We start from the raw sequence: 11,699 nt of genomic DNA on the forward strand, positions 1-11,699 counted from the left end.
GTACAATTTTTTTATACTAGAAATATATTGAAATTAAATTCAACTTTTAACTGCATGTATATATATATATATATATTGCACAGTTAATTCATTCAGAATCTCAATCATGCATAGTTTATGGTCCAGACTAGGAGAAGATCAGGAACAATCTAAAGTAATTTTTTTTTTAAATATCAAGAAGAACGACTATTCAGTGTTGTATATATAATGAGAAATTTTTGGAAGTGAATCATTTTTAGTATTTATAATTATTATTTGATGAGTATAAATACTAAATTATTTTTAATAAATAAATTTTATTAATTTATGAGTGTAAAGTACAAATTTTAAAAAATATAGATACAAATTATATTGAAATTTTGATAAATATATATGTAAATTATATAATTTTTTATGTGTAAAATTTCTATAAATATAAGTGTAAATTATTACTAGTCAAATACTAGTAAAAGATAATAATATTTTTAGTGTAAAAAATGTGAATTTAATTTCAATATAATTAAGAGTGTTGGAGAGCTAATAATGTTATTACTGGTGGTTAAAATGGTGACCAACCAAGAAGACCGTACGTATATACATGAGGGTAAACCTTTCTGTTTGAAACCCTTTATATATATATATAACTCTCATCGTAATTATTCATCAATTAATCTTCAAAGTATCATTCATAAATGTCAATCCTAACAAGAACTTTGTGTATCTTGCATATATATCTTCTTGTTTCCTCACTACTATAGTGTATAGCCTAGGGTTTCTAGAAGAAAGCAAATAAGTCCCAATAATTAATTATTCTAACATTTTTAATTTGCCAATTGAGAAATGAATTATAGGTGTCATGAAATCACTTAAGCTCACAAAGTCAATAAATAAATATAAGATCAACGTAAGCTAATTGTGTTAAATTAAAGAACACATGTGAGATGAATGTGTGTTGATGCAAAATAATTAAGATTTCAACATCTGTCGTTTCGTATCATTCCATTAACCTACTCATCTCTATCTCCTTCTTTTCTGTCCGACCTACAAATTCAACAATGCCTACACAATAAAATAGCCTTCTAAATTACTCTTTTTCTTCATTTGTATATATGTCTATATATATATATCTACTATATAATTGAGATATCAAAGAGAGATAGTAGATCTTTTTAAAAAAATATGCATTATCATTTATAATTCATGATTTTTCGGTTTTTAGTATAATGTATTTATCGTTTTAGCCAAAACAAAATTTATTATTATTCACATTTGATATACATAAAAAATTAAAGGTAGACTATTAATACTATCATGAATTCACTTTTTTTTTAAATTAAAAAAATAGATACATGAATGATTATATATATTTATATATTAGTATATAATGAAAGTTAATAGTTAAACTTGTTTTTATTTCATTTATTTTTTTTAATTAGAGAAGTTTGTACAAAACCAACTAATAATCATTGGATTGAATAGTACTATAAAATTTTGCATTAATCAAGTATCGTTTGACAAATACTTTATATACATTTAAATTAACCTAGTATGTGGTTCTTTATTAGTGTAAGGTATAAGAATTCTTTAGAGAAGAGTAATAAAATTGTGAAAGAATGGGAAAATAAAAGAATTGTGAAAAAGAAAAGATGAAATTTTATTGATTGTTGATTGAATGAATTGTAAATTATGAAGGTAAAACTAAGTATATATAGAGTATTGGCCTATGAAAGATAAAAGTAGATAAAGATAAGATAAAGATAAAGATAATTATAAGATAAGATAAAGACTAAATTATAATTTAATTTGTGTATTCTGTTGGGCTGAATTTGTGGGCCGTGAGATGTCTTTATTGTTGTCATGGGTTAAGATGGAAGAGTGGTTTAATACGCCCCCGCAAGCTGGAGGATGAAAGATGTCAAGAATACTAAGCTTATTCAGATTAAGATGGAAGGGTTGAGGAGACAAAGGCTTGGTGAAGATGTCAGCTAGTTGCCCAGAAGAGGGAATTGGGAGAAGTTTCATCACTCCAGCTTGAGCTTTTTGTCGAACCAAGTGACAATCAACCTCTAAATGTTTGGTCCGTTCATGAAAAACCGAGTTAGCAGCAATATGAAGAGCACTCTGATTATCACAATATAAAACTGGTGGGCGGATAGGAGAGATGCGTAAAAATTGTAACACATTTAGTATCCATTGAAGTTCACAAGTTGTGTTGGCAAGTGCACGATATTCTGCTTCCGTAGATGAGCGGGCAACGGTAGTTTGTTTCTTGGTCTTCCAAGAGACTAAAGAACTGCCTAAGAAGAAACAATAACCTGTTAAAGATCACCGAGTGTCAGGACATCCGGCCCAATCAGAGTCACTGAAGCCGAGAAGCTGAATTTCTGATTCCCTTGGAAAGAAAAGTCCTTTGCCGGGACTAGTTTTCAGATATCGTAGTCTTGATATAGTTTTGTAGTACTATCCATTGGAACAGAGGCAGGTTTAGCACCTAATAAACCAGAATCCTCCAAAAGATCAAGACAATATTTTCTCTGAGATAAGCAAATTTCCTTCTCTAATTGAGCAACTTCAATACCCAAAAAATATTTTAATGGGCCCAAGTCTTTAATTCGGAAGTGTTGGTGCAAAATAGACTTAATGGCAGCAAGTTTAGAAATGGAATTACCAGTGAGAACAATGTTGTCAACATAGACTAAAAGGATAGAAATTTGATCACCAATGAATTTGACAAATAAACTATAATCAGATGAGGTCTGCTGATATCCATGAGATAGCAAAAGATGAGAAAGTTTCTCATACCACATACGACTAGATTGTCGTAAACCATACAGTGATTTTAGTAGCTTACAGCATTGATTCGGTTGAGGAGATATAAATCCGGGTGGCAGAGTCATATAAACATCTTCAGAAAGATCCCCATGTAAGAAATCATTATTGACGTCCAACTGATGTATAGGCCAATGCTTCATAGAGGCCAATGCCAAAACTAATCTGATAGTGGTAGGCTTGACAACAGGGGAGAAAGTTTCCAAGAAATCAACACCTTCAGTTTGAGTGAACCCTTTAGCCACAAGGCGTGCTTTATATCGATCAACTGAACCATCAGGCTTACGTTTGATGCGATAGACCCATTTACAGCTAACCGGCTTAACCCCTGCAGGGCAATCAACAAGACGCCAAGTTTTGTTCAGCTCAAGAGCATCCAACTCATCTTTCATAGCACTACGCCAATTAGAGTGTTGATTGGCGTCCTTAAAAGACTTTGGCTCAATGTCAGAATGTAGAGATAAAAGAAACTTTTTATATGAAGATGAAAGAGAAGAAAAAGACATGACTGAAGACAAAGGATACTTGCACTTTGAGGGAGATTGATTTGTAGAGATGAGAGAGGAATTACACAAGTAATCAGAGAGATATGCTGGAGGTCGGTGAGGCCGGTCGGAATGACGAGGATGGGGTTGCTCAGGTGGTGAAGAAGGTGACGGGGGATGAGAAGGTGATGGTGGATTGGTGTCTAGTGTTGAAAGTGATTCGGTGGTCATGGGTTCAACTTGGTTAGGAAACGATAGTGAGGAAGAAGGAGAGGTTGTTGGAGAAAATAAAGAACTATGTGGAGTTGGGTCAATGGGTATAGGTGAGGGTTCAACTGGAAGACTAACTGAATCTTGTTTTTGAGAAGGTGTGTTTGGCAATGTTGGGCTGAGTGTCTGAAATTGGACATTTTTTGTGACTAAGGGCAAAATCTTTTCATAAAAAATCACGTTTCTAGAAATCTGAATTCTTTTATCTTCTAAAACATAAACAATATACCCTTTAAAACCAGATTGAAAGCTGATAAATACAGCCTTTTTGGCTCTTGGATCAAATTTTGATCTGTTTGCCATTTGGGTAGAAACAAAACATAAGCATCCAAAAACTTTAATGTCCTAATAATTTGGTGGATGATTGAATAAAATCTCAAATGGTGTTTTAAAATTATTTGCGGATGATGGAACTCTATTAAGTAAATAAACAGCATGTCTAACAGCATAAGACCAAAAAGATGATGGTAAATTAGATTGAAACATAAGAGCACGAGCTATATTCAAAATATGTTGATGCTTGCGTTCTACCCTTCCATTTTGTTGAGGAGTTTCAACACAACTACGTTGATGAATAATGCCCTTTGAAGCATAAAAATCAGGTAAAATAAATTCTGGTCCATTATCGGAACGAATAGTTTTGACTTTGGAGTTGAATTGTGTTTCAATTAAAGTAATAAAATTTTTATTTGATTTTTTACTTCTCCTTTTGATTTTAATAAAGTAACCCATGTAAAGCGGCTAAAATCATCAACAATAGTAAAAAAATATTTATGATTATGAATAGAATTTTGTCGAAACGGACCCCAAATATCAAAGTGTAATAAATCAAAACTTGCATTAGCTTTGTTAAAACTTTGAGAAAATGAAAGTTTCTTTTGTTTAGAAAGATGACAAATGTCACAAGCCTCGTCATGATGCATAGAGATAAAAGGAAATTGTTTATGTAAATGATTAAGTCTTTGCCCAGAAAGGTGTCCTAAACGAAAATGCCATATATTGGAAGGTGTAATGGGTAGAGATTGGATGGAATTTATGGAGTGTGTAGTGGATGAATTTTTACCGAAATTGGGTTCAAAGACATATAATCCCTCTCTCATTCTGACCAAATCAATTGTCCCCAAATTGTTGCTCTGCAGAGTGCAAGAAGAAGATGAAAAAGTGAGTTCACATATGAGTGCTGAAGTAATTTTTGAAACAGAGATAATATTAAAGTTGAAATAAGGTAAATAAAGAACATCATGAAGAACCAAGGATGGTGAAAATTGAACGATGCCTTTATAAGAAATAGTAGTTCGAGAACCATTTGGTAAATGAACAATAATAGGAGAAATTTGTGTGTAAGAAATAAACTAAGACAAATTTGATGCAATGTGATCTGTGGCACCAGAATCAATGATCCAAGTATTCAAGAATGAATCTCGATTTGAAGAATTGTTAACAGTAGAAAAGGTATTGAAAGAACAAAGATAATGAGTAGTTGGACTTGGCAAAAGCTCAAGTTGGTTTGAAGGACGAGCTTCTTCATTGAAAGGAAGTGCCATGAAAGAAAAGTGTTGGGCTGACGAAAGGTCCAAAAGAGGCTCCGGATGAAGTTGCTGGTGTGCCCTTTCTCCTTGATCCATGGATGTCAGCAGAGCTCAAGAGGAGCTCTGATACCATAATAAAATTGTGAAAGAATGGGAAAATAAAAGAATTGTAAAAAAGAAAAGATGAAATTTTATTGATTGTTGATTGAATGAATTGTAAATTATGAAGGTAAAACTAAGTATATATAGAGTATTGGCCTATGAAAGATAAAAGTAGATAAAGATAAGATAAAGATAAAGATAAAGATAAAGATAAAGATAATTATAAAATAAGATAAAGACTAAATTATAATTTAATTTGTGTATTCTGTTGGGCTGAATTTGTGGGCCGTGAGACGTCTTTATTGTTGTCATGGGTTAAGGTGGAAGAGTGGTTTAATAGAGGATGAGAACACACCAGTGAAGAGAGAAAAAGAACGAGAGAGATCTAAAAGTTCATAGAGTGTGAATGAGAAATAATTTTATTAGCTAATTATTACATTGACTCTTAGTCTTATATAGCAGCTCTTACAGCAAATACTAATTAACAACCACTAACTATTTTCATAACTAACTAAACAACTCTACCAACTTATTTTACTGGCTCAATTGCTATTTATCCCTGACATCTTCCCTCAAACTAAAAAGGGTTGTGAAACCAATTTCAGTTTGGACCTGAGGCGTATAAATACATCATGAGATAGAGGCTTTGTAAGGACATTGGCAACTTGATCAAAGGAGGGAAATATGCACAATATATGTCTGCTATTAAACAACCCAATCCTGAACAAAATGCAGGTCAATTTCAAAGTGCTTTGACCTACTGTAAAGTATTGAATTTCTACTCATTAGTATGGTGCTCTGATTGTCATAGTACAGTGTAGGTGTTGGGCTTTGAGGAAGGTGTATTTCAGAGAGCAGTTTCTGCAACTACATAGTATCTGTCATAACATCAACTAGAGCCTTGAATTCCGCTTCAATACTGGACCTGGACATTGAGACTTGTTTCCGGCTAGAATAAGAGATGATGTTCAATCCTAGGAATACACAGTAACCCGTAGTAGATTTACGATCAACGGGATCAGTGGCCCAATCCGAGTCACAAAACGCTAAAATCCTGAAGTCCTCGCTCTTATGGAACTCAAGCTCCATGTCTACTGTGCCTGCCAGATAGCGCAGAATGCGCTTCACAGTTTTTCAATGTTGTTCTAAGGGAGAATGTAGAAACTGTGAGACTTTGTTCACAGCGTATGCAATGTCTGGCCTCGTTATGGTGGCGTATTGCAAGCTACCAACCACCGATCAATACAGAGTTGGCCTATCAAACACTGCTCCAGATCACGCGTTAAGTCGAAGACCACTCATCATAGGGGTAGGCATATTGCAAGCATCAGCCATATCAGCCCTCTTGAGCAAGTCCTTCACATACTTTGTTTGTTTCAGCACTAAAGGACCAACGACTATTCTCTCAGCCTCAATATCCAAAAGAAGCTCATTTCTCCCAAGTCCTTGAGCGTAAAGACCTCATTCAAATCAACAATATGCTTGGTTACCTCACTTGCAGCAGTGCCGATCATTAGAATATCATCAACATACCCCAAGAGATAAATAGTAGAGAGGGAGCTGTACTTGACAAACAAGCAAGGGTCAGAGGTAGTACTGATGAACCCAACACTCTCAAGAGTACTTTTTAGCTTGAGGAACCATGCACGTTGAGCCTACTTGAGGCCGTATAGTGCTTTCTCTAGTTTACACACTAAATTAGTGCCAAAATTGTAGCCGTCAGGCTGCACCATGTAGACATTTTCAGACAAATCGTCATTGAGAAAGGCATTGTTAAAATCAAACTGACGAATTCACCACTATCTCGACAAAGCAACTACCATGACAACACGGACTGTCATAGGTTTAGCCACCGGATTGAATACTTCCCCATAATCAACGCCTTCCCTCTGATGAAAGTCTTTTGCCACCAGCCGCGCCTTGTACTTCTGGATACTTCTATCCGGCTGTCTATTGATGCGAAATACCCATCGACATCCAATTGAATTTGCTGCTGTGGAGGGATCTATAAGCTTTCAGATTTTGCACTTCATCAAGGAAGCATACTCTTCGTCCATAGCCGCCTTCCACTGTGATGAGGTAAGAGCCTAAGCAACAAAAGAGGGCTCCACTTATGTGAGATCAGATGAGGAAGAGCAAAGCTAGGAAGAGTATACCTTGGGCTTGAAAATACCCGCCTGACTTCTAGTTACCATAGGGTGAGTGCGCCCAACCTTTGCTTCAGGCTCAGGAACAACACACGATGATTGTTTAGTTAACCCTGCATTATGTAACAGCCCAGACCACCCGCTAGCACGATATTATCCGCTTTGGCACACAAGACCTCACGGTTTTGCCTTTGACGATAGGGATGATAGCTGAAACCCCCCACACTCACTCGTCAAAACGCGTCATGCTAGGGAGAGGTATCCACACCCTTATAAGGCATGCTTCGTTCCTCTCCCCAACCGATGTAGGACCTTACAATTCACCCCCCTAAGGGAGCCCAACGCCCTCGCTGGCATATCGATCTGGGCTCCAGCTCTGATACCATCTGTAACAGTCCAGACCAACCGCTAGCATGATATTGTCCGCTTTGGCACATAAGGCCTCACAGTTTTGCCTTTGACGATAGGGATGATAGCCGAAGCCCCACACACTCACTCGTCAAAACGCGTCATGCTAGGGAGAGGTATCCACACTCTTATAAGGCATGCTTCGTTCCCCTCCCCGACCGATGTGGGACCTTACACATTACTCAAGGGAAACTCAAAAGTAAAGTTAGAGATGCAAGTGTCAGCAGTGAATAGGCAAGAATCAGTACAAATAGGACTGGCAAATGGCTCAATTATGGTTAGTGGAGAGGTTGAGGTTGCTCGGATGGAACTAGAATTGGAGGAGGAGATATAATAATGGCTGACTCTGGAACTCTCCCTTAACAAGTGGACGAATTAAATTGAAGAGGTGAGGACTCACAAAAACTTGATGAGGGTACCGTTGTGGCTGGGGGATCTGTTGAGGGTATTAGTGTTATGGGTGCAGGCGTACTAGGGGGTGACTCATGAGAAATTTCGAGAGGTATTGGTGGATGGCGCACATGAATAGGAATAGTGATAAGCTTGGTTGTATGAGGAACTGATGCCTTTAGATTTGAGTCCTTGTTAAAAAATAGCAACTGATAAGAAAATTCAGATTCGTCAAAGACTACATGCCTTGTAATATAGAGTTTTTCAGATGGATAAAGGCACTTGTACCCTTTGTGGTGTGGTGAGTAACCTAAAAACAGACACTTGTGAGTCTTAAAGTCAAATTCGTGTGGTTGGTAAGGGCGGAGCTAAAAAAAGCATGAACATTCGAAGATTTTAAGGAACATATAGTCTGGAGTTCTATTGTTCAAGAGTTCATAGGGTAATATGTACTATGTGGTGGCAGAGAGCAGCAAGTTAATGAGATAGGTTGCAGTGAGGCAGGCTTCATCCCAGAATTTTAAAGGCATGGATGCTTGAGAGAGAAGGGTTAGAGCAGTTTCAATGATATGCCGATGCTTCCTCTCGGCTTTCCCATTCTGTTTATGGGTGTATGAATAGCTAATTCTATATGCAATCCCATTCTCAATCAGGAATTTGGTAAAAGCTTGTGAGGTATACTCTTTGCCATTGTCGGTTTGAAGTGTTTTAATCTTATGCCTAGTTTTGTTTTCAATTAACAACTTGTATTGGACAAATGCTTGCAGGGCTTGGCTCTTGTTTTGGAGAAGATACAAAAGGTATATATAGTTTTAGCATCAATAAAGAGAATATAGTACCGAAATTCCGAAACACTGGTAATAGGAGAAGGACCCCATATATCTGAGAAGATTAACTCTTGAGGTTGACTATAGACAGTTTGAGAGTCAGAAAAAGAAAGATTATGGAGCTTGCCTTGGCAACATGCATTACACAGGCAGTCTTTAGGTAAAAATTTGCTTTTATTCATATAGCCAACATTACAACTTTGTAACACTTTTTCAACAATTCGTGCACTTGGGTGACCTAACCTCTTATGCCACATATCAAACTCATACACTGACTTAGCATTACAGACAATGCCTACATTATTAGTGCTACTTGCTACTGTAGAATTAGATATAAAAAAAATTGAGATTACAAACTTTATGAGTGGGTGATAGATGAAGGTTCTTAGACTCTGAATTGCCTGATTTATTGTTTGATGGTGCTGCTTGTGCAAGCACTCCAACATGCTCAAAATGGTATAACCCTCTTCTAAGAGACCCCTTTAACAGAATTTTCTTGGTCTCCTGACATTTTACAAAACAATCAAAAGGATGGAATTCAAAAAACATATGATTGTCAAGAGCAAACTTGGCCATACTTAGTAGAATTTTGGTGATGGAAGGTACATAAAGCATATTTAATAGTTTAAAGTAGTGAGGGTTGGTCTCATTAAACAGTATAATTTTGTCAATACTATTTATACTCATACCTTGACCATTACCTGTTAGCACTTGATTTGTCCCTACATACTCTGAGCCTGCAATCAAGTTGTTTGCATCAAAGGTCAAATGATGCGAAGCTCCGGTGTCCAGGTATCAGGCTTTGTCAATGAGAGGTGTTACTGTAGGTGTAGTGGCTAAGAGAACTTGAGCTTGCTGGTCTTGTTGTGGCTGGTGGAAGGAAGAGGGAGGCGGTGCTGATGCATTACCAATAGTCTAATGTGGATTCTGAAAATTGTAGGTTTTCGAAGTAGTCATAAATCAAAACCTGAAAGCTCTAATACCATGTAAGGTATTAGAACTCTTTAGAAAAGAGGATGAGAATACACCAGCGGGGAGAGAGAGAGAGTCAACTCTTAATCTTATATAGCAACTCTTACAGCAACTACTAACAACCACTAACTATTTTCATAACTAACTAACCAATTCTGCCAGTTTAACTTACTGGCTCAATTGTTATTTATTCCTGACAATTAGATATGTCACAATGAATTATTTAATCATATTCTTAATGTTGTCGTTTTATTTTTTTTTTTTGTTAAAAAATTTTAATTTGCACAAGTTACTTATTCTTATTCATAAAAAATTTGGATTCTCTAAATTTTGAATTTTGATTTGAGAGAGTAAAGTGTGATCTCTCACTCATAAATAGTTTTTTTTTTATATTTTCTCTTGGTCCTATTTATAAAATAAATGATAAAAAATCACACTTTATCTTCTAAAATAAAATTCAAAATTTAGAAGATCCAAATCCTATTCATATAATAAGTCATTAGAATTCGATGTCCGGATTGATAAAAAACAATACTTTAATATTTTATACAAAATCATTGAAGAAACAAGTTTGCCATACAGTAAGGTTTAAATCGAATTTTTCTTACATATATGTAGATTTTTCTCTATAATTAGTTCATTTTCCTTATAATTAGTTCATTTTCCTTTTAACACTACTTTCAATAACAAATAAAAAGCATATATAAATAAGAATTTAATTTGTAGGCGTTATCTATATGCTCTTCATGAAGGACATCATTTGTTTTATATAATCAGTTTTCATGCTTCTCTTTTTATTTTAACATCCAAAACATGCTTGTTTCTTTGAAAATGTGCTAAAATGAGTAATCATATTAGATAGACACAACAATTACATAAAGTTATGGTTTTAATTACTCTTGTTAATCCCAGAAAAATAGATATTGACTAAGAAGTAACTATATTCAAGCATGTTATTAATGTATAGCTTTGTTTTATCTTTTGAAAAATGTGTGTGGGTCTTGGAATTTAATTGAAGTGAAAATTGCCACCATATCTATATATTGGGTCAGATTTAAGTTTCAGCCATGAGCCCATCATTTCCCCAATGTAATATTTAACTTTTATATTGGGCCTTTTTTCTTTTATGCAACCACAATGGTACGGGTACCCCCTTTTGTACTATTACTATACTTCAAAATTTATTTTGACTTTTGAATGATTTTGGAAAAAGAATAATAATTTAATCAAATTCATATATTTAGATAATTTTTTAATAATGAGTTTAAAAATTAAATAATTAATTATTTTTATTAATATAACATATGAAAATTACACCATGGTACACGCATGAAAATTACATTAAAAAATTCTTCTTCTTTTCCTCCCCGGAATACAACCGTTTATAAGATTCAAGAAGCTTATTAATTGACAAGGAGCATAACATTCAATTCCTTCACATGAATCCAATCTTTCTCTAATTATATTTGTGCATTATTTCCTTTTCCTTTGTCCTTTATTATTATAGGTTTCTTTCAAGTTTAATTTATTATTTGTTCCTCTTTGCCGACTCATAAAATAATTAGGAAATGATTGAATCCGTGTGGTGATGCCAAAGAGGTTTGTTTTAATTGCAACTTTTTCATTACAATATAATGTGATCATATACATAACTTACATTGAACAACTAAAAAGTCGGCCAAATTTCATAAAATAAATACTAAATATAACATTGCAATAATATCATAATAATTAAAATAATCATACTACGTAAACAAAAAA

Source organism: Arachis ipaensis, chromosome B05 (genome assembly GCF_000816755.2).
Source record: "Arachis ipaensis cultivar K30076 chromosome B05, Araip1.1, whole genome shotgun sequence".
In the NCBI taxonomy this organism is placed as follows: Eukaryota; Viridiplantae; Streptophyta; class Magnoliopsida; order Fabales; family Fabaceae; genus Arachis; species Arachis ipaensis.